Source organism: Oratosquilla oratoria, chromosome 3 (assembly GCF_046742065.1).
Source record: "Oratosquilla oratoria isolate Oo_2021 chromosome 3, ASM4674206v1, whole genome shotgun sequence".
Classification (NCBI taxonomy): Eukaryota; Metazoa; Arthropoda; class Malacostraca; order Stomatopoda; family Squillidae; genus Oratosquilla; species Oratosquilla oratoria.
Window position 1 is genome coordinate 65,347,350 of NC_134779.1, and position 27,224 is coordinate 65,374,573.

Here is a 27,224-nt window from a genome sequence, read left to right on the forward strand (position 1 = left end):
CATCCTTGGTTACCCCCTCGTGTTCACTTCCTCCACCTATGCCTTTCACACCTCTTTTACTAATCTTTCTTCACTTATTTTCCATGTGTCCAAACCATCCCAGTACTCTTTCATCAACCCTATCTCTGAACTCCCTTTCCATCCCTGCTGTCCTCACCTCATTTTTCACTCTATCCAGCCTAGTAGCCCCTACCATAATTCTGAGGCACCTCATCTCAAACAAGTTTAAACTCCTCCCTTATGTTCCATGTTTCTGACCAATACAGCGCTGTTGGCACAATCACCCCTTCAAGCAGTTTCCTCTTAGCATCCATTCCCTAATGTTTATTTGTCATTACAGTTTTTAAACCACCAAGGCATTTACTTGCTTCTCTCAATCTACATTCTACCTCCACCTCTGCTTCTCCCTTTCCAGCCACATTCATACATAAATATCTAAAGCTATCCCTTAATGCTCACTTCCTCTCCCCTTGAACATCTCATCACCTTACTTTTATTCACATTTATCTTCAACTTCCTTCTTTAGCACACCTTCCCAAGTTCTGTCACTAACTTCCATAATTCCTCCTCTGATCCTGCCACAAACACAGTGTCATTAGTGGACCTGAGGCTGAGAAAATGGTATATCAAGAAAAAGGAAACAAAGTAGAAAAGGATGAGAAAGGAACAAATTAAAGTTAGCCTATACCAACATAGATGGAATGATTTCAGGACTGAATGAATTAAATGATTATCTGGCATTAGAAAAAACAAACATAATGGGAATAGTAGAAACTAAATTCGAACTAAAAGAGCAAATGGACTTAAGAAGAAATGAGAAACATAGAAAAGGAAAACTAATGTACAACAAAACAAATTTTGAGAAACTCAAAAAATTCTTTCGTAACGCAAACTGGGTAAAATTCCTAAATGAAAAAACAGGGATGGAAGAGAAATGGAATATACTAAAAGAAATTTATAATGAGGGAGTAAACAAATAAGTACCATAACAAAAGCAAGAAAGAGTATACATAAAAAGCTGGTACAACAAAAAATGTAATGAGGCTAAGGATAAAAGAGACAAAGCTTGGAAAAGATTGAAAAAAAAGAGTAAATGGCAAACATTCATCAAATTAAGAAATTATTATGTAAAAGTATGCAGAAATTAAAAGAGAAACTATGAAAGAGACATAATAGAAAATGCAAGGAACAACCTAAAATATTTTACAGGTATGTAAATGGTAAACTAAAAAATAAACAAGAAATGGAAAAGCAGCACCAGGGAAATTATGAATATACAGAAGAACTAGAAATGGCTGAAATTATGTGGAATCATTTCCAATCGGTATTCACAATTGAAGATTCACCTAACTGAGGGAGTAGAGAGAGAGAGAAATCCCCCCAATGAAGGAAATAACTAACACAGAAGGAAACCAGTGACTAAAAAAACCTTGATGTCAGAAAATCACATGGTCCAGATGGAATTGCAAATTGGATACTGAAAGAATGCATAGAGTTGACGGACAAAATATACAATATAATTAAATACTCAAAGAAGGAAAGGTACCACAGGACTGGAAAAAAACCCAATATTGTTCCAATATATAAAGGAAACAAGGAAGATCCAACCAACTACAGACTGGTCTCCCTAACAAGCACAGTAGTAAAAATATGTGAAAAAGTTATCAAAAGTAGATTGGTTGAATATCTGGAAGAAAAAACTACAGACGCTCCTCAACTTGCGTTTTAGTTACATTCGGAACGGCCAAACGTAAGTTGAAAATGAACGTAAGTTGTTACTGTACTATACATCCGTAAATTCTATTACCGTATCTTATAAAACACCCCTAAATCATTAATTATACACATAACATTGTAAAATAATAACATTAATTTTAAATAAATTAAATTCAAGCAACATAAATTGAGATGGTGGAGGAGGAGGAGGCAAGGCACGTTCAGTCTGTCGTTTGTGCCATGTAAACAATGGACGCAGCATCATGCGTAAGTATCGTTTGAACTACGGAGAGTGCACTAAACTAAAACATTCACTCAAAAAAAAAAGTTTACAATTTTTTTTTTTACAGTCAGTTCAAACGTAAAATCGAAAAACGTAAAACGAATGAACGTAAGTAGAGGAGCGTCTGTATACTGAATCCAAATCAGTTTGGATTTAGATAAAGATCATGTACAACAAACCTGATCTGCTTCTATTCAAGACTAATAGAAATAATACAAGAAAGGGATGGATGGGCAGAATGTGCCTTTCTAGACCTACAAAAGGCATTTGATAAGGTACCACACAAGAAACTAATAAGAAAAATAGAATTGATAGCTGGCATCGGAGGAAAATTATTGGAATGGATGGAAGACTGACTGGGAGAAAAATGAGGGTAGTAATTAGAGACAAATACTTGAATTGGTAATTGGTGTCCCGCAAGGTTCGGTGTTGGCTCCAATCATGTTTGCCATATATATAAATGACATGGATGGAGTAGAGTGTTATATGAATTTCTTCGCAGATGATGCAAAAATACTAAAGAAAGAACGGAGGAGGATTGTGAATCATTACAGTTAGACCTGGACAAAATCTGGAAATGGACTCAAAATAAAATCTGGAAATGGACTCAAAAGTGGGAAGTGAACTTCAATATCAAGAAGTGTAGCATAATGGAGTTTGGAAAAAGTAAAAATAGAATATCAAGAAATTATAAAATTGGTGAAGAAGTCAAAAAAGTGAACTCTGAAAGAGACCTTGGAGTAATAATCAGCAAAGACATGACACTGGACAAACATATAGATAAAATAGTCGAAGAAACCTTCAACCCGTTAAGGTCAGTGAAAGTGGCATTTGACTACTTGGATGAGGAAATTATTTTAAAGATATTAGTTACACTAATAAGACCAAAACTGGAGTACTCAGCAACACTGGACACCCAGTACTAAAAAGAATATAACGAAATTAGAAAGAATACAAAGAACAACAACAAAGTTGGCACCAACTCTCTCCAAATTAACATATGAACAAAGATTATCCAAATTGGAATTACCAACTCTGGAACAAAGAAGAGAAAGAGGAGATCTTCTGACTATAGAATCATGAAAGGAATGGAAATCTTAGATAGGAATGATATATTAAAATGGGACAATGGAAAAACAAGAGGACATGAAGAGTAACTCAGAAAGGATAACTATAGAAGAGATCTGAAAAAAATAAAAAATAAAATAAGATAGCTTCTCACATAGAGTACTGGATACCTGGAATAATTTAGATAGTGTGCAAACACTATTCAAGATTTTAAGAAAAAACTTGATGCTGAAAGATACAAAGACTGATCACCACGAGCATAGCTCTCTTCCCATATAATACAACTAGGTAAACAACAACTAGTTTATCTCTCCCTTTTCTCCATTTTCTTTAACCATCTCCAATCCATGACCCATTACCCATGCATTTACCTTTCCCACCACCCCATCCATGTATAAATTGAACAGCCAAGATGACAAAACACATCCCTGACGAAGTCCCACCTTTACCTCAAACCACTCATTCTCTCAATTTCTAATTCTAACGCAGGCTCTACTACTGTTGTAAAAACTCTTGACTACTCTTAACAGTTTTCCTCTTATCCCCTATATCTGCAAAACCTCCCACAGTGCCTTTCTGTCTACCCTATCATAAGCCTTTTCCAAATCCATAAAAGCCCAAAAAGCATCCTTACCTTTTCCTAAAGCTTTCTCACATATCTCCCTTATCACAATTATCTGATCCACATGACCCCAACCTGTTCTTCATGAATCACTCCCTCTGTTCCTCTTAATCAAAACCCTCCCATAAGCCTTCCCAACTACACTTAACAAACTTGTACACTCATACTTGTTTCCTTTTTCCTTGTAAAGCAAAACTATACAGGCACTCTTCCAGTCCTCTGGCACTCTACCCTCTTTTAGACAAACATTAAAAAACCTCACCAGCCAGTTCACCATCACTATACCTCACTTTTTTAAGACACTCCACATGACACCCATCTAATCCAGGTGTCTTACTTGCTCTCATCATTTTGATAACTGCTTTCACCTCATTTTTCCTCTGTATTGAACATTAGGTAAATATGACATGCATGCACAAATGCACATCATGAATTTATAGCTAGGTATGATAGATTGGAGAGTAGATGTGACTCAACAAGCATAGGTAGATGCACACATATTGACACACACAACAAACTATAGACCAGTCTCCCTTACAAGTGCAATAGCCAAAATTTGTAAGTTATCAAAAGTAGATGGAGGAGAACAATATACTAAATCTGAGATAATTTGGATTTTGACAGGGAAGATCATGTGCCACAAATTTGATCTGTTTCTATTTAAGGTTAATAGATATAATGCAAGAAAGGGATGGATAGGCACTGTGCTTTCCTGGACATACAAAAGGCATTTAATAAAGTAACATAAAAAATTATTAAGAAAACTCTAAACAACAAGATGTATACATGGAAAATTATTGAAATGGATGGAAGATTTCGTGCATGGAAGAAAAATGAGTGGTGCTCAGAAAAACTACTTAGAAAGAAATGATAAGTGGAGTCCCACAGGGTTCAGTACTGGCTCTGATAATGTTTGCTATATATGTAAATACACACCCACACATGTCTTGATGGTGCAGTGGTACCCTTTGCAACTGCTAATCCAGCAATCTGAGTTCGATTCACACCCAAGACTGAAATGATTTCAGCGTCATAGCACTGTGAGCCGGCACTCCAATTCTCACAGGAAGGAGTTGGGTGTGTATAAGGTCACTGCATTGCCCAAAGATTGGCATATATGAGCTATCGATCACAAATCCAACACAATCCGAGACCATAGTAAATTACACACACACAGACAATGCAAATCTATACGGCTTGGTGATGCAGTTGGTAGAGTTCCTGGCAGCCACTACAGTGGTCTGGGTTTGAATCCTGCCCAGGGCTGGAATAATTTCAGTATCGCTGCACTGCGAGTTGTTACTCCAACTCTCGTGGGTGGGGAGTTGGGTGTGTGTGTGTGTAAGGTCTCAGTATTACCCATAGATTGGTCATATGTAAGCTCTGAACTCTCTTCTGGGAGGGAAATAGCTGTTGATCACATGTCCAACATGGGATCCAAGACCACACAGAAAATTACTGAAATGGATGGAAGATTTCTTGCATGGGAGAAAAATGAGAGTGGTGTTCAGAAATAAAAATTCAACCTGGGAAGAAATGATAAGTGGAGTCCCACAGGGTTCAGTATTGGTTCCAATAATGTTTGCTACATATATAAATGACATGGATGAAGATGTAGAATGTTACATAAACTTCTTGGCAGACAACGCAAAACTACTAAATAAAGTAAGTAGAGAAAAATACTGAATCGCCACAGAGATACCTGGACAGTCTGGGAATGGAGTCAAAAGTAGGAAGTGAACTTCAACATTAAGAAATGTAGTATAATGTAATTTGGAAAAAATAAAAAAAAGAATATTAGGACAATATAAAATCAGTACTAAGGAAGTAAAGTTAGTTCCAAAAAGGACCTAGGAGTAATTACCACTAAAGATGTCCCAAAACAAGCATATAAACAAAATAGTCTGAGAAACCTACAATTTATTAAGATCAATAAAGGTGACTTTTAATTATTTGGATGAAGTAATGGTACAAAAAAATACTAGTCACACTCATAAGACCAAAATTGGAGTATGTTGCAACACTATGGACACCCAGTACAAAAAAAAATATATATATAAGGAAAATAGAATCCAAAGAGCAACAACAAAGATGACCCCAACACTTTCATAACCAACATACAAACAAAGATTCTAAACTGGAACTACCAACCCTGGAACAAAGAAGAGAAATTGGTGATCTATTGGCCATTTACAGAATTATGAAAGGTATGGAAGTCCTTGACAGAGAAGACTTATTAAAGTGAGATGAAAAAAACAAAAACAAAAAAACCATATATATATATACCAAGGCTTTTTTCCCCTTACAAGGGAGGTAGCCAAAAAGGGAAAGGCATAAAATCATTTCCACCCATTCCATCCCTGAATACACTCCCCACCCCTCCATCCTCCCTCTTATCTGAGCACCTCCTGGATGACGGGTCATCCCTGCACCTTGTCCACTGCCCTGGGTCAGAAGCAGTGTCGCAAGACACAGCACATCCACAGCAAGGCCGCTTCATTAAATCGGCGACCCCCCCACTCCGTCCCCCCATTGCATAAAAGGAGAGGACGGGGAGAAATCCCTTCGGGCTGCGTAAAATTTTGCTCGAAAAAAAAAAAAAAAAAAACGGGGGACATGAAAAGAAACTCCAAAAGGATAGTTATAGAAGGGACCTGGAAAAAAATCACACAGAGTGGTGTATGTGTGAAACAAATTGGATGGAACAATAGTGTGTGCAAACACCATACAAGAATTTAAGACCAAACTAAATGTTGCGAGATACAAAGACAGGTCACCACAAGCATAGCTCCCTTTCCCATATAATACAACTAGGTAAATACAAAACTATTCTATAGATATGTGAATGGCAAATTGAAAAACAAGCAAGAAGTAGAGAAACTACAAGGGAACATGGAATACAGAGAAGCTAAAATGTTGGAGGTCATGAACAAACATTTCAAGTTGGTTTTCACTGGAGAAAAAGTATGGCACTGTGATGAATGGTGAGAAGTGAGATCCTCCCAGATGGGGGAAATAACAGCAATATGAGCTTAGATAATAGACTAAATAACAAGCCTTGATATCAGGAAATCAAACAGCCTGGATGGAATTGCAAACTGGATACTAAAGGAGTGTAAAGAAGAATTGGTAGGCAAAATATATAAGATGTTCACGTAACGAAGGAAAAATACCAGAAGACTGGGAAAAGGCCAACATACCAATATATAAAGGAGGAAACAAGGAAGACCCAACAAATTACAGACTGGTTTCCCATACAAGTACTGAAGCCAAAATTTGTGAAGTTATCAAAAATAGACAAAACATCTGGAGTAGAACATACTAAACCCAAGACAGTTTGGATTCAGGCAGGGAAGATGATGTGCGACAAATCTGATCTGTTTTTACTTAAGACTATTAGATATGATACAGGAAAGGGACAGATGGGTTGATTGTGCCTTCCTAGATCTACAGAAAGAATTTGATAAAGTGCCACATAGAAAACTATTAGGAAAATTGAAAACCAATGGATGGAGGATTTCTTGCATGGAAGAAAAATAAGAGTAGTGCTTAGAGATTAGGGTTCTATTTGGGAAGAAGTGATTAGTGGAGTTCCACAGGGATCGGTACTGGCTCCAATAATGTGTGCTGTTTATGTCAGTGACATGGACAGGGGTGTGGACAGTTACATGAGCTTCTTTGCTGATGACTCAAAGTTGTTGAGAAAAGTGAGCACTGAAATAGACTGAGTCACTGCTGAGATATCTGAACAAAATTTGGGAATGGAGTCAAAAATGGGAAGTGGACTTCAACATTAAGAAATGTAGTATAATGGAATTTGGAAAAAGTAAAAACGGGATATCAGGACATTATAAAATAGGTGAAAAGGAAGTAAACAATGTGGGATTTGAAAAAGACCTGGGGATAATCATCACAAAGGACATGTCCCCTGATAAATAAACAAAATTGTCAGAGAAACCTACAACTTGCTGAAATTAATAAAAGTGGCATTTACTTACATGGACAAAGAAAAGGTGAAGAAAATACTAGTCACACTGATACGACCAAGACTGGAGTACGCAGCAACACTATGGTTACCCAATATCAAAAAGAATATAAGGAAAGTTAAGAGAATCCAAAGAGCAACTACAGAGATGGCCCCCACACTGTCAGAACTAGAGCTACCGACCCTGGAACAAAGAAGAGAAAGAAGAGACTTGTTGACCATCTATAGAATCATAAGAGGTATGGAAGTCCTTGACAGAGAAGACTAAATTGGGATACAAGGGGACATGGAAGGAAGCTCGAAAAGGACAGTTACAGAAGAGACCTGAAAAAGAACAGCTTTTCTCACAGAGTGGTGGATGTATGGAGCAACATACATACATATAGCAAAGGCTTTTTCCCCCTTACAAGGGAGTTAGCCAAAAAAAACAAAGGCATAAAAATGCCTCACCCATTCCATCCCCAACATACTCCCCTCTACCCTCCCCCTTATCTTTGCGCCTCCTGGATGATGGGTCATCCCTGCATCTTGTATACTGCTCTGGGTCAGAAGCAGTGCTGCAAGACACAGCACATCCAAAACAAGGCCACTGCATTAAATCGGCAAAAAAGAGAAAGACAGAAAAAGAGAAGACCAGGAGAAATCCCTTCGGGCTACGTCAATTTATTTCTCATACATATTCCCCCCACTCCCCTCAATTCATCACAGCATCATCCATACACAACCATTCTCCATTCACCCCTATCTTCTGTCTTCTCCCATCCTTCCTCAACAGACATTCCCCTCTTTCCCAATGTTCCTTTTACCCCATCCACCCATCTCATCCCAGGTTGCCCCCTCATGTGTTCACTCCTTCCACCTCTCCCTTCCACACCTCTTTTACTATTCTTTTTTCACTCACTCTTTACATGTGTCCAAACCATCCCAATACTCTTTCATCAACCCTATCTCCCAACTCCCTTTCCACCCTTATTCTCCTCCTCACCACCTCATTTCTCACTATTCAGCCTAGTAACACCTATCATACTTCTCAGGCACCTCATCTCAAACATACAAAGATTGGAGAAATTATATCTATCAACACTGGAACAGAGAAGAGAAAGAGGTGATTTGTTGACCATTTACAGAATTATGAAAGGGATGGAAATTCTACATAAAGATGACTTATTAAAATGAGACAGAAGAGAATAAAACATGAAAAGAAGCTAAAGAAGACAGTTACTGAAGAGACCTGAAAAAAAATAGCTTCCCACATTGAGTGATTGATGTCTGGAACAAACTAAATGGAGAAACAGTGAGTGCCAAAACTATACACGATTTTAAGAATAAACTGGATGTGGAGAGATACGAGAACGGGTCACTACGAGCATAGCTCTCGTCCCATAAAATACAACTAGGTAAATACATTCAAACTCCTCTCTTCCTCTCTTATGTTCCATGTTTCTTCCCCATACAGTACTGTTGGCACTATCACTCCTTCATACAAAACAATATGGATTTAGACAAGGAAGATCATGTGCCACTAATTTGATTTGCTTTTACTCGAGGCTAATGGAAATAATGCAAGAAAGACCCCTCCACCAACGCAGATTCATGAACTGCATTTTTGTGTATTAGTGGTTCATGTATTGAAACACTGATGGCAGGGTAAAGTTTTGTGTATCCACAGGTTATGAGTGTTGCTATGAATTAGTGAATACAACCACTCCTCGTTTAACGACGACAATTGGGACCAGCGCGCCGTCATTAACTGAATTGGTTGTTAAGCGAAAGTGTATACATATACGTACATGTACTGTATGTACAATGTCCAGCAATACATGTATCTTTATTTTCGTGTATTTTCCCTCTTTTATACAGTACATTAAAGCTTTATTTACTGTTTATTTACGGTGGTTAGGTTCCTAAAATTACCGTATATGACCAAATCCGCGTATGCTGACATTCCATATTGAATACCGGGGTATTTTTTTAGTTTCGACCATGGGCGCAAAATAGCAATAGAAAATTAATTATTAATTTTGTAAATTAAAATGTATCAACGTAATATGCAATTTTGTGGGCGGAAATGAAAGTAAAAAATACCTTGCTACAAGCAAATATGCTAATGGACGAAGTCGGTAGCATAGGCTCGGGACGCCATCTTGTCGTCTGCCAACGTCTCTCACGACGACGACAACAAGGATGAGCCGGATGACAATGAATTTGCAGGTAATGATTTATTAAACACAGGTTAGGTTAGTTTAGCTTAGGTTAGACGAATTGATTTATCATCCTTTCATTTCTTCGACATCGACATCTATCATAACAAACATGGTGTACCATTCGTCACACCCGCTACACTACATAGCAGAACACCCACACACACCAAGAAACATTAAAACTACACCCAAAGACCTTTATTACACACAGATACTCTCTTCTCTTCCTCCACAACCACCAAATACCAGCCTCCGGAAACATATTCATAATCATATCACTCACCGCTCCATTAACACACTGAAAGACAACACACTGCTGCATGCCAGACCCCCTGATATCCATCCTTCTGAATCCTCTCTCCCACGTAAGGACAGAGTCCACTTGGCCAGACTGCGATGCGGTCACCACCCAGCACTTCTAAGCTACCAGAAGAGGCTGGACGACCGTGTTGTGAACAGCTGCCCAGGATGTAACACTTCACCCCATACCATACAACACATAATGGAAGACTGCATTATACACAATCATGCACGCAAACAACACAACATACACTCTATAAAGGATTTGTGGGAAAACCCAGTTTCGGCTGTGGCCTTCCTTGTGGAGACGGGACTGCTCGGACAGACAGTCTAGGGAACGACAACAACAACAACCATTCGTCCGACATGACTTCGTTACTTACGAAATCTGTTTTAGCATTTTTTTTTTCCGCTCACAAAATTGCATTTTACGTTGATACATTATAATTTACAAAATTAATAATTAATTTTCTATTGCTATATTGCGCCCATGGTCGAAACTAAAAATTTATCACTACCGATATATACTGTACCCCAGGTAGTTTTTGCAGCTTGCAGGAAATGTAGACCTAAGCTTCAGAACACTTTACCTCACAGCTAATATCCATCGTACAAGTTCATTTATAACATCATACAAATTTGCCTCAGCCAACTTAATTATCGTACACGACGTCGTAACTTCGGGAGATTTACGTGAAACGACGCCATAAAGCCCGTCGTTACTCTGAGTTGTCGTTAACCGAGTAGGTCGTTAAACGAGGAGTGGGTGTATTTACGCCTGACAGGCCATACAAGTAACACAGCTTCCTCAACTGTGGTTTTGTGGTTAGGGCTGTTCTCCAGGAATGAAATACCTGCAATCAGGAAGGGATGACTGAACAAAATTTTTCACCAGAATCACACCCAAAAAAAGGTCACTGTGGAAACTTGTAATCTATTGAAATGATAATAATAGAATTCTCCTCTATGGACAGACAGGATGAAGATTATCATAAACTTCTTTTGCTCTAGACAGGATTATGCTAGGTTTGTGTGGTGATATGGTTTAACGTCACAAACTCCCCCCTATCGGAAGGCTAGGATGGTTCCCTTTACAGAGGACTTTGCAGCGTGGAATTTAATGAACCATGCCCTTGATTCAACTTTGCCAGTGGCAGGACTCGAACCATCATCCCCTTGACCTTCGCCGCAAGTAATGACGCCCTAACCTCCTCTTTTTGTTGTAACAATACAAAAAGAAAGATGTAAACAAAATGAGAAAATTCTGAGAGGAGCCACAAAAATAATTCCAGAGCTTTCTGATGAATTATATAGATACTGAATATTCTGGAACTGCCAACAGTAGATAAGAGAAGAAAAGTGATCTAGTAATGCTTAGAGCCATGAAAGGTGTGGCCATAATAATGAGGACCTATTAATGTGGGAAGAGACTGTTTAGTCAAACATTAGAAAAACTGGATCTCCTTTCATTAGAAGCAAGAAGAAAGGTGGCATGATTGTTGTGTTCAAAACAGTCAGATTAGCAGACAGAATTGATCAGGATTTTTTTTTTTTTTTTTTTTTTTGGGGGGGGGGTGAGGGGAGAGAGATGAAAGGTTAAAAGGCAAGGTATCTGAAGGATACAGTAAAAGCTCTCTTATCCGGCATCACTGGGACCAAAGGCATGCCGGATACTCGAAAATTCCGGATACTTGAAGGGGTTGCTAAAGTAAGTGAAGGGGTACAGAAATATGTCTACAATCACCCCCTTTACTCACTATTAATGTCAGTTAACATATAGTATCACATACCATAACATAAACAAAGCATCACATGATTGCGGCGTCACCACCTCACTCGCCAACATACAGTTCATCACTAGACACTAACCTTCTCTGTACTTTTCTGAAGGGGTTACTAAAATAAGTGAAGGGTTACAAAAACACTATGTCTACAATCAACTCATTTTATTCACTATTAACAACATTTAACATAACATAAACATTTAACTTAACATAAAAAAGCACATAAACAAAACCACCTTACTCGCCAACATCCAGTTCATCACTCCAGGTTATCACTATCCTCTGTATTTGTTTGCCACTCTATTTCCCTTACAACCTACTTTAAAATAGTTTCTTATGTCAGCTTGTTTGCAGCTCTTTCCTCTTCGCAATAAAACTCATTCTGAATGGAGTGAAGAGACATAATATCTCGGGTGGACGTATAGGTGCACTGCTCTGCAAACTTAACAAAGACAGCATTTGCAGCATCTTTTCATGCCACCTTAGGCTCAGGGTCATCTTCTTCCTCACTATCTGCCTTTGTCATCTTCTCAAGATTATCTTCAATTACCGCATTGATAAGTTCCTCATTAGTTAGAGTGAATGTTACCGCTTCGTCTTTGTCCACATCCACCCACTCTTTTAGCACCTCATAATACGCTAAGTTTAGCACCACCACCCATCTCACTCAACTCATTCACCACTGAATTTCTCTTGCTACCAAACCCTTCAAAGTCAGAATCATCCGCCTCTTCAAACATGATCAAGGGATACAATTGATGCCAACATTGCATCAAGGTTTGTTTTTTGACATCCTGCCAAGCTAACGAAGTATGAAGATAGCGTCTTTTACATTAAATTTTTTTTTAACTCAGGGATTGTACTGTCATCATAATTCACAAGCTTATGGAGGAAACTTTTACAGTTATTAATTTTAAAATTCTGAATTACACCCTAATCCATGGGCTGGATGATACTGGTTACATTCGGGGGTAAATAAAGAGCAAATATTTTTTCCACCACAAGTTCTTCAGCTGGCGGATGTGCTTTGCAGTTATCCAACAACAACACCACTTTACTGTCCTGTGGGAGCCCTTTCTTTTTCAAATTTTCCTTAACCGAGGGAACAAACAAATGCTTAAACCAGTGAATAAATATTTCTGAATTCATCCAAGCACTACATTGTGCTTGATAATCAACAGGCAGGTACGTGATGTTCTTAAAACAGTGTGGTTTTTTGTACTTGCCTACCACACACAACTTTATCCTGTGAGTTCCTGCCATATTTGCACAGCACAGTCAGTCGATCCTTGCTGTGCTTGAATCCTTTGAGAGACCCCTCTGCCTCGCTTGCAAGCTTTGTTTTCAGAAGACAGTGGTAGAAAAGCCAGTCTCGTCTGCATTGTAAACCTGGTCCGGGGTCAGTCCATGCTCCTCTACCAATTTGGCAAACCTATAAGATATAAAAACAGAGAACGTGAATTAGAGAAAGAAATGATAAGAATGGAGAAGAAAAAGAAGGATAGGAGTAAAACATCTGATGGTATAAATCATGTTAGCATGGGCTAGGCCTAGGCCTATTTAATGCTAAACTAGCATAAATTTAACAATCCTTACCTGTCGATAAACTCGTCAGCCGATGGTTGATCTGCAGATTTCGATTCACCAGCAATGTCCAGCTTCCTTATTCCATGCCAAGTCTTGAATCGGTGTAGCCAACCATCTGAGAACTGGCATGTTTCCACTTCACCCATCTTCTTTGCTAGGTCGCGTCCTTTTTCTTGCAGCATGGGGCCTGTTATTGATACTCCTATAGATCTTTTCAGGCAAAACCACTTGTACAACACTTTGTCAATCATGTCCCCACGCTGATATTGTAAAGTGTGATGGTTTTCAGCAGCTTTTGGGGTATATGTCCCCTTCATAAACTCACATAACTTCTTCGATTGGGCCTTTATATCGTAGATGGTTCATGAGCCTAAGCCGAATTTGTCCATGAGTATTTTTCTGTTTTCCCCTTTCTCTAAACATTTGCAAATGTCCACCTTCTGCCTAAGTGTAAGCACAACACGTTTCCGTTTATCAACTTTGGGCATGATGAAAGTTTACAGGGGAACACTTGAGGAAGAATGTAGCTGAACTGAGCGGAGACAAACACAAACGTGGCACGTGAAACTGAACAGCGTGGGCAATGGGCTGTGGCGGGTGGTGTGAAACTGACCCAGACAGTGGTGCGCTCTGTTGACAGTGGAACAAGTAAAGCCTCGTGCGGGAAATTTTATCAATTTGTATTGATTTCTTATAGATTTTTATATATTTTAATGCTCGGAAAAAATATGCCGGATACTTGAAGTTGCCAGATACCTGAATGCTGGATAAGAAGGCTTTTACTGTATCAAGAAACATAACTTTCATTACAGAACAATGGGAGAGAGGAAACCATCAAATCAGGAAACTTATCTTAAAACCAAGTTTGACAGATGGAGACAGAAAGAGGACCTCGCAAGTGTAGCTCTTTTCCTGTGAAATATACATATATATACATACATACATACATATACCAAGGCTTTTTCCCCCTTACAAGGGGGGTAGCCAAAAAGAAAAAGGCATAAAATCATTCCCACCCATTCCATCCCTGAATACACTCCACACCCCTCCACCCTCCCTCTTATCTTAGCACCTCCTGAATGACGGGTCATCCCTGCACCTTGTCCACTGCCCTGGGTCAGAAGCAGTGTCGCAAGACACACAAGAAGAGAGGAGTTTGAATGTGTTTGAGATGAGGTGTCTGAGAAGTATGATGGGGGTTACTAGGCTAGATAGAGTGAGAAATGAGGAGGTGAGGAGGAGAACAGGGGTGGAAAAGGAGCTGGGAGATAGGGTTGATGAAAGAATATTAGGATGGTTTGGACACATGGAAAGAATGAGTGAAGAAAGACTAGTAAAAGAGGTGTGGAAGGCAGATGTGGGGGGAGTGAACATGAGGGGACATCCTAGGATGAGGTGGATGGATGGGGTGAAGGGGGCTTTGGCGAAGAGGGGAATGTCTGTTGAGGAAGGACGGGAGAGGACAGAAGACAGGGGTGAATGGAAAATGGTTGTATATGGATGATGTTGTGATTGCATGAGGTGGAATGGGCGGGTGGATGGGGGGTGAGGTAGTATGTGTAAGCAAAATTTGACGCAGCCTGAAGGGATTTCTCCCCGTCCTCTCATTTTATGCAATGGGGGGACGGAGAGGGGGGGGTCGCCGATTTAATGAAGCGGCCTTGCTGTGGATATATATACAAATGGCTTTTTTACCCCTTACTAGGGTGGTAGCCAAAGTGAAAGACTTAAATCCATTGCCACCCATTTCACCCCCACATACTCCACTTCCATTAATCATCCCTCCTTTCCTCTTTCCTTGGTCCAGGATGATGGGGCATCCCTGTATCTTGCCCAGCCTTGGGTCAGAGGCAATTTAGCAAGATACAGCACATCCACACCAAGGTCGCTCCATTTAATCGGTGACCCTCCCACCTCCATCCCCTCACAAAGAAAAAGAGATGGGGAGAAATCCCTTCAGGCTTCATCAAAATATTATTCACACATACTCCCTCACCCCTCATCCCCCACCCACTCCCTTCTGTGCATCACAGCATCATCCATACACAACCATTCTCCACTCACCCCAATCTTCTATCTTCTCCCTTCCTCAGCAGACATTCCCCTTTCCCAGTGCCCCTTTTATCCCATCCATCCATCTCATCCTTGTGAAATATAATTAGGTAAATATACACATCAGCAGGAAAACAAAAGGATTCAGACTAAAACTACAGAAGACCTGGGGAAGAAAATGTAAAATATAGTTTTTTAAGTAGGATGGAATGAATTGCTACCAGAAATATTAGAGGCATAAATCGTACAGAATTTTAGAAAAGTCATGAAGGCTTATTAAGAGACAAAATAAACATAGGTAAACAAAAAATTAGATAAAATAAATGAATAAACAAATGAATAAGATAAATGAAAGTCAGGAGGGAAAAGAGAAGGAGGCACTTAGACACTTATTAATCCAGACTTTATATGATAGAGGAAGTAAAAAGAAAATGTGTATCAATTTACAGTAAACTACATGCTGCACTTGTCAATAACATGCACATTGGGTAAGTCATAGTAACAAACTGATACTAAACCAATATGGATAACAGTCCAGTGTTTCTTCATGGAGATATCAATGGTAGGGCCAGAGGACCATTGGTAGCTGTTATAGGGGTCTGCCAAGATCAGTGCATAGACCACTGGCACAGAAGGGGGAACTTAAAAATTTTGTAGCATGCAGCAGTTTCTCTTCTCAGGACTAGGGCTTGCTGAAATGTGACACCTCTGAAATGTGGTAATGTAGCCCAGGGTTTGCAGTATCTAGCTATAGAAACAAATAGATTCTCTCCCTCTCCCAAGTGATTGAAGATTCCCAGAGAGAGTTGACAGAGCTGCGATTTGTGAAATTTGAGGCAAAAATAGTTATTATTTGCAGATACTAAAAGGGGTCATGAATGAAAAGGGAGGTTTCAAGTATTTTTCCCCTGAAAAGGGTAGATTTCTGGAGACCATCCCCTTCTAAGGCTGTAGTCATGATAGTTTTCCATACCAGTTATGAGCAGGGAAATCCATACATACATATGATTAAGGATGAGGGGTACATAAGGTCATAGGAACAAATTAAGTAAGACCTCAGGTCTAAAGGATGTGAAGAAATAAAATTTTCCATATAGATGTAGAAATACTTGGAATAGCTGAGAAAGCATAAACAGTACATAAATTCAAATCTAAATACGATAATTGGAAATCAAGGATTTAGATTAACTTGGAAAAGTACATGAATATGAGGCTAAGTGTTAAAAAAAAAAAAAAAAGGAGAGTTGGAGATTGAACCCAATGAGCATTTACTTTATTGTGTACTGCAGTTAGGTAAATACATACATGATAACAAAAATCACATCAATGCATTACTCAAAAAATGCAGAAAAACCACACCGAAGATATCCCTATAAGAAGAAAGTGCTCATTCTTAGTCTATTATTTCCCTTATGGCTTTTCTGAATATGTACATGAACGTGAAGCTAGGTATGATAATAGAGTAAGAGACAGGACCTGTGAGAGTTGCTCCTTTCCTGTATACTACAGTTAGGTAAATACATACACCATAGGGCCTTTCCCCTCCTTTAATTTGGGAAGTTTATAACTTTGTCATGATTATTTCACAGATTTGGGTCTTGGTATGATCTAAGATGTGTGAAATATAATTGAAATAGCCATCAGTCAATGAATGGGCTTCTTTAAATCCTTAATTCCCTAAGATTGTCATGGCCCATGGTGTTGTGGACTTGTTCATCCAAAGTATACAGCATTTTCAATATTCATGCATAAGAACTAAGATCCAAGTCTTAGTTGTTTATACTCCTTGTCTTGCTGTACAGGTTTTAGACATGGACTCTAAATGGTGACTTGAAGAGATCTCTGGTATCAAGTATTTTCAGAAAGTCTTGGATATCACTGGAATAACCTTATCAAACCAGTAATTTTTCCATGGGACTCAGTCAAGGCCTATTACCAGCATAATTCATCAAAATCTGGTCCATCTGTATGGGCATTTGGCATGCTTCCCAGATGTTGATCCCTATCAGAGATGGCTCCAATAGACAGTCCTCAGTAGAGGACACATGGGGAACAACCACAGAACTCATGGTTGGAGCAGTTTCAGTGTTCTTGTTGAGAATTCTTTGGAATGGGAAGGGTGACTGTATGGGGGCTTGCTCCAAAATCTATGGAGAATGATGTCAGTGTATGAATGATATTCCCCCAACCACCCCCACCCATTGGTGCTCATATACAAATTTTGATTTGGACAGTGGCAGGTAGTTTGATCTGGCTAAGGTGAATGTTTGAGTAAATGGGTCTTATTAATTGAGGCTCCATTTTTTATCAAATTTATTCCAACAGCTGAATGAAATTACCCAGCAGCAGCAGCAAAAAAAAAAAAAAATGTGCTTGGAATAAAAGTTGTTTTGGCCAAGTTGTCAATATTTATTTTGTGATAATTATCAGAAGAAAAAATGTACAGTAGAAACTTGGATAATGAATCTTAAACCAAAATGTTTGCTAACCAAAATTATGCCACACACATCAAATCACTACTGAACTGGTGGAATTGTGTGTATTTACACATATTAGTACCCAAAAATATTCTTCATCAACATTCCCTCTAAGCTGTGCACATGTATGCATGCACATATGTTTTACAACTAGCACACATGAAAAAATGTGCACACACAAGGTTTTCAAATTATATTAAAATCCATTCAATAAAGAAGTTCCACTCAAACATCAACTCGTACATTTTTTTAAATATGGTAACTTGCCAACTGTCAAACCATTTTTTTTTCTTTATTTATTTATTTATTTATTTTTTCCCTTTCTTCTAACTCTAGTACTTCCATTGCAAATGAAATGACTTTGCTGCCATGGGTGTGCACATACTTCTCAGAGAGGGTAAAGTTTGCACACAAGCCAATTTCTGCACACGGCAAAAAATTAGAGGGAACATTGTTGTTTTATTAATAGAGACAAAATTTGTTCCCAAAACTTGTTTATTAACTGATTTGATCATTAATTGGAATGTTTGCTATCTGAGGTTTAATTGTATTTGATTAAATGAAGAGAACGACTGGAAGCAAGCACACACAATTACAAAATGAGATTCACTCTTAGTAATTTTACTGTAAGGAATGATAAATCTTTTCTCCAGATTCATCATTGTATTATATTGATCATTATTATTTTTTGTGCAACTTGATTTTTTATTGACAGTATGTTCCCATGATGCAGCTGTTTTTCAGTACTCACAACTAGATCTCTTCAAGAAGTCACTTGAATATCAAGATATTAAAAGATACAAGATTGATCCAGTCATAGGTTTATACTTTGACAAGATGGGCAATATGTCTTGTTGCAATCAAAGCTTCATATGCTGTTTATGGACATACCAATTCAGAATAAAATTTCTTGTTATGGTGAGTATTAACCTACCTCTGTAATGGAGCATACATTAACATATGAACCAATAATGATTTTTTATTTATTTATTTATTTTTTCAGTTTTGGAATAATCCATAATGCCCTAGCTATGATATGTATCATTTCCTTACCTCCCCTTCTGTCAGTTTTGTGCAGATATACTTTGCTTGAAAACATTTTATTTTTTATAATGGTTATTTCTGTACAGTTGTACTTGATTAGAATTATGAAATATCAAAGTTTTGTACAAAATTATTACTGTACTGGAGCATAGATCTTAAGGATCTGTTTTTCAATTGAACAAAACTGTAAGGAAATAAGTCAGCAAATTAAATTAATTCCTCCATATAAACACTTTAATAATTATAAGTTAAGTTGAATAAAGTCATGAAGTCATCTAGTTAGTGGCTTAGAACAGACCCATACTAATACAACACAAACAAAAGTACATTATGTTTTTCTGGAGAGATCTGTGGAAGGTCCAAAGACAGTTGATCACTGTGGGGCTGCAAGTCAGTGAAATATGGGGAATAATGATTTTATCATAAAAAGTATGCCTAGCAACCTCACAGCAGGTATTTAATATAACAATGGGTTTTTCCCTCTTACAAGGGAGGTAGCCAAAAAACAAAGGATAAAAATCCTCTCCCACCCATTCCATTCCCACATACTCCATTTCCATTGACCCCCCTCCTTCCCTCTTGTTTTGGCTCCTGGATGATGGGTCATCCCTGCATCTCACCCACTGCCCTGGGTCAGGAGCAATGTCGCGAGACACAACTTATCCACAGCAAGGCTGCTTCATTTAATCAGTGACCCCTCTCTATCCCCTCATACAGAAAGAGAGTAGACAGGAAGAAATCCCTTCAGGCAGAGTCAAAATATCATTCACACTTCTTCCCTCACCCCCCATCCCCCACCCACTCCCTTCCATGCATCACATCATCATCTATACACAACCATTCTCCACTCAACCCTATTTTCTGTCTTCTCCATTCCTTCCTCCACAGACAATCCCCTCTTTTCCAGTGCCCCCTTTTTCCCATCCATTCATCTCATTCTTGGTCAGTCCCTCATGTTCACTCCTTCCACCTCTGCTTTCCACAACTTTTTTACTAATCTTTCTTCACTCATTCTTTCCATGTGTCCAAACCATCTCAATACTCTTTCATCAGCCCCATCTCCCAACTCTCTTTCCACTTCAGCTCTCCTCCTCACCTCCTCTTTTCTCACTCAATCCAACCGAGTAACCCCTACCATACTTCTCAGGTATTTCATCTCAAACACATTCAAACTTCTCTCTTCCTTTTTTATGTTCCATGTTTCTACTCCATTTAGTGCTCTTGGCACAATCAGATAGATACTTGGAACAAATTAGACAACAAAACAGTGTGCAAACACTATTCAAGATTTTAAGAAAAAATTTGATGCTGAGAGATACAAAGATGGGTCACCACGTGCATAGCTCTCTTCCCGTATAATACAACTAGATAATACAATCTCCTCTTAGCATCCATTCCTAAATGTCTATTTCTCATAACACTTTTCAATCCAACAACGCATTTACTTGCTTCTCTCAACCTACATTCCACCTCCACTTCCACTCCTCCCTTTCCTGCCATATTCTCACCCAAGTATCTAAAACTATCCACTTCCTCCAGTCTCTTTCCCTTGATACTTCCAATTTGCTGCCACATTCTCCCCTTGTACATCTCATCACCTTACTTTTACCCACATTTATCTTCAACTTTCTTCTTTTGCACACCTTCCCAAACTCTGTCACTGACTTCCTTAATCCCTCCTTGGATCCTGCCACAAGTACAGTGTCAGCAAACAACAACTGGCTTATCTCCCACTTTTCTCCATTTTCTTTAACCATCTACAATCCCCCGACCCATTATTCCTGTGTTTACCTCTCGCTTCACCCCATCCACATATAAATTGAATAGCCTAGGCGACATAACACATCCCTGGCAAAGTCCCACCTTTACCTCAAACCACTCACTATCTCCATTTTTAATTCTAACACAGGCTCTATTACTCTTGTAAAAATTCTTGACTGCTCTTAACAGCTTTCCTCCTATCTCATATATCTGCAATACCTCCCACAGTGCCTTCTTACCTATCCTGTCATAAGCCTTTTCCAAATCCATGAAAGCCCCAAAAAAACATCCTTGCCTTTTCCTAAAGCTTTCTCACATATCTCCCTTACCACAAAAATCTGATCCATGCAACCCCTACCTGTCCTAAACCCACTGTTCCTTACCAATTACTCCCTCTGTTCCTCTCCTAATCCTCTCAATCAAAACCCTCCCAACTATAACAAACTGATCCCTCTGATACTACTACACTCACACTTGTCCCCTTTTCCCTTGTAAAGTGGAACTATACAGGCACTCCTCCAGTCCTCTGGCATTCTACCCTCTTTTAGACAAACATTAAACAACCTCACCAGCCAGTCCACCATCACTGTGCCTCCCTTTTTTAGACACTGCATGACACCCATCTAACCCAGGTGCCTTACCTGCTCTCTTCATCTTTAATTGCTTTCACCCTGTCTTTCCTTATTTTTCCTCATACCTCACTGTCATTTTCTTAGCACTTCCCACTGCAACTATCTTTCACTCCCTATCCTTCACATTTAGCAACTCCCTAAAATACTCATCCCATCTTCCTCTCAGTGCTGTCTCTTCCCTTATCATCTCTCCACCTGCACCTTTTACCTTTTCTTATCTACTTGATTCACCTCCTCTTCCTCTCTTAATTTCCTTCCAAAACATCTTTTCATTACTTTCAAAATTTTCACTCACTAAATCTTCCTTCTATTTCCTCCCATCATCCTTGTTCCACACACCAACTTTGCACACTTTGTGATTGAACCATCCCCATTCCTCCTCCACTCCTGGTTCTACTCTATCCTTTACTGCCTCCCACTCCTCTCTCAGCTTCTTCTTGTACTCCTCCTTTTCTTTCTCATTTAAGCAGTTTATTCTAAGTACCTCCCTACATTCTCTCTTTTTCCTCTTTCTCTATCAATCCTCCACTCTCAACTTACCTAAACACTGTATTTGCTCACAGCAGGTAACAGTTGAGAAGTTAAACAAAAAGGTAAATGAGTGATGAAAAATTAATTATTAATGCAGTAGCATGCTGGAAGTCTCGTAAAGTGAGGAAATGACGTAAGAGATGCTTACATGTAAAGCTGTCACTTTTTTCCAATGTGCTTGTACTGGAAAAGAAGGTGTGCTTAGACTGCCACTTCCATTATAAAGCTCTCACACACACATGTTCAGGAGATAAAGGAGGAAGAGAAAGGTGACAAAGGACCTCTTGGCCTGGGGGAGGAGAGTATGAAAAGTTTATGGTTAAAAAAAAAAAAAAAAGTTCAGACATGTAAATTCCTGTGTTAACCTAGGGAAAGACATAATGCAGGCTGAAATCATACATGATTTTCAAATGAGGTATAATATTTGCATGTGCTGGTATCATAACAGGAAGTGTGTTGGTCTTGTATTTGCTTAGTTGTGGGTTTGAATCCTGCATGACTGTGATTCCCAACAGTGACTATTACCTGCCCTAACATTCCAAGTGCATAGGACAAAAGTGATTGCTTCAGCTGCAGTTATGCGCCTCCTAGTGGAGGCTCCTCACCACTTGTAATAACTGGAAATTAAGCAAGAAGGACCCCATGAGTGTAGCTCATTGGCAGTTTTCTGAAACATCACGTACAGTGTCACCTGCTTTAATGTTTTTTTTTATTATCATTATTTATTATATATTTCTATTTATTTATTTCTATTTCATTTCTTTTTTTTTTAGTCTAAATAGAACAGATGAAGTTCATCCCCTATTGGCATTGTAATGAGAAAAGGACTTGGCAAACTTGATAAAAATATTTAGATTTTTTCAGCTTCCTTTCATGAACCTATCTCTTATTGTTCTTCCTCATCACTGCCTTCCTATTTAGCTTCCAGTGTCAGGATCTGTTAAACTTACAATGATCTGCTGGTCAGGCTGCCCAGTCATCATCACCAGACTGGATTATGCCACTAACAGTCAGCAGTCTGATGTTGTATTGTTTAGAATTCCCAGGCTAACCATCTAAGAATGCACATGGTTCAGTTATGTTGATATGTTTGTAAGATATCTTGGTCTTTCTAATATCAATGGACTTGTTAAAGGCTTCCTGTTTGAACACTGCACCACAAAGCACTTATATAATACTGTTGACCTCAGTCAGCTTAGGATTTTTCATAATTTTTTGCTGGATTGAATAAATTGCTCAAAATTTGTCGACAAAGTTGTAGAGTTTACAATTCTGTTTCTTTAAATTACAAATCATGGAAGAGTTCACATTGAGCTCTTCCTTTCATTTCTTTCATGAGACACCAGCTTCCAATTTATTCAATACCTGGCTTGCTAGTGTCTCAGGCCCAGTCCAAAGACCAGGTGCTACCCTCCCAGGGGTCACACCTCTCTGGGGAGGTGGGAATAAGATGTTTCCACTTGTGGACTTCTTGAATAGCTTGTTTGAGTGATATCTCTCCTTAGGGGAAGGGCATCTTTCTCTTCTTGCTGTCCAAGGACTCCAGTGGTGCAGCCTCTTGCAGGCCAGACACAGCAGCACCCCAGACATCAACACAACATCTCTTATTTAAGTGACTTATGGCCTCACGTAGAGGATGTTGCTGGTTTCCCGGAGGCTGTGGGTCTTCTGCAAGAGCCCAGGGACAACAGGTTAATTGATTGATCTAGCTTTCTAGAAATGGGGAGCACCTTATGTGAGCACTTATTACAGAAGCCATTTTTAATGTTAAAAAAATAAGAAAATGAATAAACAAATAAACAGTATTTTGAAAAAATAGACAACTAAAAAAAAGTCTACTAAAGCCAAGACAAAGTTCATCATGAGTTCCTTATGCTTTCAGAAGTCAGTGTTCACAAGGATAGAAAAGGAGAGGGTTGTGTGGTGACCAAATACATGATAGATTCGTATGCACCACTTGTACCATTTTACCCATGGTTATAGTAGGTAGACAGTGAGCCATATGAGAGGAATAAAGCCTGTAATGTCACCACAAGATGGCTGACACTCGGTCCCCTTTTCAAAATGGCCATGTACCATACTATTTAGAATAAAAAATACATATACCAATAGCTTTTTCCCCCATACAAGGGTGGTAGCCAAAAACAAAGGCATAAAATTCACTCCCACCCATTCCATCCCCACATACTCCACCTCCACTCACCCCCCTCCCTCCCTCTTATCTTGGCTCTGCCTGGACCATGGGTCATTCCTGCATCTCACCCATTGACCTAGGTCAGAAGCAGTGTAGCAAGGCCACATTGACAGCAAGGCCAATTGATTTAATTGGCAACCCCCCCATTTCTGTCCCCTCGTGCAGAGAAAGAGGTCAGGAGAAATTCCTTTGTGCTGCGTCAAACTATCGTTCACACATACTCCCCACCTCCCCCATCCACTCTCTTCCATGCATCACAGCATCATCTATACACAACCATTCTCCACTCACCCCTATCTTTTGTCTTATCCCTTTCTTCCTCCATAGACATTCCCCTCTTTCCCAGTGCCCCTTTTACCCCATCCATCCATCTCATCTTTGGTCACCCCCTCATGTTCACTCCTTCCACACTTTTTACTAATCTTTCTTCACTCATTCTTTCCATGTGTCCAAACCATCCCAATACTCTTTCATCAACCCCATCTCCCAACTCCCTTTCCACTCCCATTCTCCTCCTCATTTCTCACCGTCTAGCCTAATAACCCCTACTATACATCTCAGGCATTTCATCTCAAACACATTTAAACTCTTCCTCTCTTATGTTCCATGTTTCTGCCCCATACAGTGCCATCGACACAATCACTCCTTTATACAATCTCTCTTAGCATCCATTCCCAATGTCTTTCTCATTACACTTTTTAATCCATCAAGGCATTTACTTGCTTCCTTCACGGAATGGGACTTTTTAAAAGTACCATAATATTAGGTTTACAGAAACATTAGTTGCCAAAAGAATGGACTCTTATCATGATAATCAAAAGTTTATGCGAGACCTTGAGCCTGGTCTGGAGATCAAATATCAGCCCTTTAATACTGCATCTCAATGTGGAAGTGAAGGTGTTAAGGAGTTTTGAAGACAGAGAGCAAGGATACGTTTCTCATTTGATATCTGACTTGTAGGACCATCACCTACAGGTACCTGTTATTAATCCTATATTAGTGAAAATGCAAGGTAAACACTGCAAAGCTATTTAAAGCCTGGGCAGTACTGTAAGTGAAATGCATTTATTCTTTCAGATAGAGAAATTTCTGAATTGATAGTTTTTATGCATCAATTCAGAAGTATAATGCATTTTCAAAGTAAAATTTTCCATAAAGGAAGTACTTTTTAAGTTCAATGATTTTCTGGATCATTCTTACTATACAGTGAGACCTCTCATTAATGGACGTTAATTAGCTATGTTTGCGGCGTTTTCGGTGTTTTGGAGTGGCTTTTGGGTGGCATAGTGATTGCACACACTAAACAACAGCACCGCAAACACAGCAAAAACACTGGAAACACAGGTAATTAATGTCTGTTAATGAGAGGTCTCACTGTATTTAGAAATTTTCATTAAGTAAGGATGCTCGCTAGCTGAGTGGGTTAGTGTCACTATTTGTGATGGAGGTCAAGATGATGGCAGTTTAAACTCCGCCATGAGTGAGTTAGACAGTACAAAGTCCTCTGTAGGGGCACTGTCCTAGCCTTCTGATAGAAGGAGCCCATGACATTAAACCCAGTCCTCTTATACAAATGTGTGTGTGTATGTATGCCTGGTTGAGTGTGCATACATGTGTGAAGTAGATGGTTTGGAATGAAAAGTTTCAGGAACAAAGTATGGATTTGGATGAATAATTGTCTGAATGGATGAAGTGCTTAAAATTTTCTGTTCTATTGTATTTCATCCAGTATTTATTATAAATTTTGTAAATTTTTAGCCTCTGCACTGCCAACTTTGGTCCTTGTTTAGTACCTGTGCTTTTACCATTTTCTGGGAAAATGGATCCTCTTTCATTCTCCCTTAGCCTGTTTCAGTTGGTGAGATCACTTTCTCATATAGCAAGTTCAACTTGTGTCAGGTTTCATTGAGACATGGTATTACTATATAATGTATAAAAAATGAAACTAATAATTTTAAAAACAGAGGTTTGCACATTCATTCATGTTGCTCTAGTGTGAATAGAACAGAGCCATCGTTTAGTGAATGTGCTATTAAATACCAGTTTTGAGAGCTGGTAATGTGCATAAGATGCAGTATATATTAGGCTGTATTTTAATGTGTTGTATACATTCATGCCAGAAGGTAGGAGTAAATATTAAACAACAAGATTGCTAGAAGTAGGAGTATTTTTCAGTGGGTAAGTGAGTGGGGAAGAGATATCAGGGAGAACTACATACTGATACCACCCCTTATTCTATCAACAGGGGACCTGAGAAAAATGTTGATTACATAACTGTGGAAGACTAACCAGATGAACTGCCTTATTAGACAGGAAACGGAAGATTGCAGTTGAAAGCCCTCAACACAAACAATTATGTATCATTAACAACAGATGCAAGTATGTTATTATACTGTGTGATATCCTGACAAAAGAAAAAGGTGGAGCATTGGTGTCTGTCCTTAAGGCAAGATGCTTTCAGATGTCTTGTGTAATGTGCAATCAAGAATGATGAATCTTGTATTCATGTCATGGAACAGAAATTGTTGTAAATTTAATGATCAGGAAAACAAAAAGTGTACAGCCCAAGTAACATAACTTGCTTCACCTGGACATCAGTGGTACATACTGCTGTAATAAGAAATGAAACTCACGTAGGTTTGAATCAATAACAGCTATGGAGGTTTGACAATGCATTATATATTTTTTTTTGTCCATTAGATTTGCCCTAAAGAAATACTCTGGTTGCTAGAGTGTATATACCTCGGACTACATACATTAACTTTTGGGTTTGTTACTGTTGCCCCATCTTGTTGTCTGCTGTGATCCTATTTTAAACAATAAAGGAGTCTGACTTATAGCAATGTTCTTTCATTTCACATTGATGATAGTTGATCATCAAGACATTCCTTTCATCAAACCAATCAATCTATTGCTCATTTTCTCTTGCTATAGACCCACAGCATCAAGGAAATTGACAAATTATCTAGAAGATATGAGCAGCTAAT

The 27,224-nt window shown here is 38.8% G+C and overlaps 1 protein-coding gene across 6 annotated transcripts in view; it reads left to right on the plus strand.

Annotated features, from left to right (window-relative positions):
- Positions 1-27,076, plus strand: part of Cul5 (cullin 5) — a 73,609-nt gene extending 46,533 nt beyond the window's left edge. For 5 of the 6 annotated variants that reach the window (XM_076182019.1, XM_076181997.1, XM_076182015.1 and 2 more), the window contains exons 17-18: positions 18,809-18,993; positions 26,483-27,076. The gene's annotated coding sequence lies outside the window, so the exon portion shown is untranslated. The remainder of the gene's footprint in view (positions 1-18,808; positions 18,994-26,482) is intronic. The other variant, XM_076182004.1, reaches the window with a different exon arrangement.
- Positions 27,077-27,224: the final 148 nt, after the last annotated feature.